The sequence below is a fragment of the Heptranchias perlo genome, chromosome 20, assembly GCF_035084215.1.
Source record: "Heptranchias perlo isolate sHepPer1 chromosome 20, sHepPer1.hap1, whole genome shotgun sequence".
Taxonomy (NCBI): domain Eukaryota; kingdom Metazoa; phylum Chordata; class Chondrichthyes; order Hexanchiformes; family Hexanchidae; genus Heptranchias; species Heptranchias perlo.
The window spans coordinates 20,897,462-20,898,512 of NC_090344.1; the positions used below are offsets into that span (position 1 = coordinate 20,897,462).

The 1,051-nt window shown below is 44.1% G+C and overlaps 1 non-coding gene across 1 annotated transcript; it reads left to right on the forward strand.

The window, feature by feature from the left end:
* Positions 1–207: 207 nt before the first annotated feature.
* trnak-uuu (transfer RNA lysine (anticodon UUU)) lies at positions 208–293 on the forward strand. Its single transcript is given in 2 exon segments — positions 208–244; positions 258–293. It is a non-coding gene; the product is annotated as a tRNA-Lys (tRNA).
* Positions 294–1,051: the final 758 nt, after the last annotated feature.

Genomic DNA, 1,051 nt, shown 5'->3' on the forward strand with positions numbered 1-1,051 from the left:
GACAAGACATTTTGTACAAACAAGAAGAATTGCAAAATCACGAGTTCGCTGTCCATGTTTCTTTCACCATGTTCAACAGAAACAAGGATTCTCCTCAACACGTTGCTGAAAATTGTTTCAAAGGGACACTCTCCCGAATTCGACATCGACAGGGATAATTCAGAGTCGGACCATGAATCTGTATGATGGAAGCTAATCCAACAGCGAGCCTGGATAGCTCAGTCGGTAGAGCATCAGACATTTAAGAACGGGTAGTGATCTGAGGGTCCAGGGTTCAAGTCCCTGTTCAGGCGAAAACTTTTAAAATAGCTGGCAAGTTCTGCTTTTCCAGCGGAGCAAAATCAGCGAAAGGAGCAAGAGTTGGCCATTCAGTCCCTCGATCCTACTTCGCCAATTTGATAAGGTCATCGCTGATTTTCGACCTCAACTCCACTTTCCTGACCTGTCCCCATATCCTTTGAGTTCCTTCGTGTCCAGCATTCTATCTATCTCAGTTTTGAATCTATTCAATGGCTCAGCATCCACAGCCCTCTGGGGTCGAGAATTCCAATAGTTCACAACCTTCTCAGTGAAGAAATTATTCCTCATCTCTGTACTGAATGGCCGGCCCCTTATCTTGAGATTATCATCATTAGCTCTAGACTCTCCAGCAAGGGGAAACAGCATCCCAGCATCTACCCTGTCAAGCCCTCTAAGAATTTTATATGTTTCAATGAGATCACCTGATTATTGAAAACTGCAGAGAATATAGGCCCATTCTACTCAATCTCTCCTCACAAGACAACCCTCTCATCCCAGGAATCAATCGAGTGAACCTTTGTTGCATCCACTCTAAGGCAAGTGTATCGTTCCGCAGGTAAGGAGATCAAAACTGTACACAGTACTCCAGATGTGGTCTTACCAAACCCTATATAATTACAGCAAGGCTTCCTTATCTTTGTAATCCAACCACCTCGCAATAAAGGGCAACATACCATTTGCTTTTCTAATTGCTTGCTGCATCTGCATGTTAACTTTCTGTGATCCGTGTGCAAGAGCACACAAATCCCTC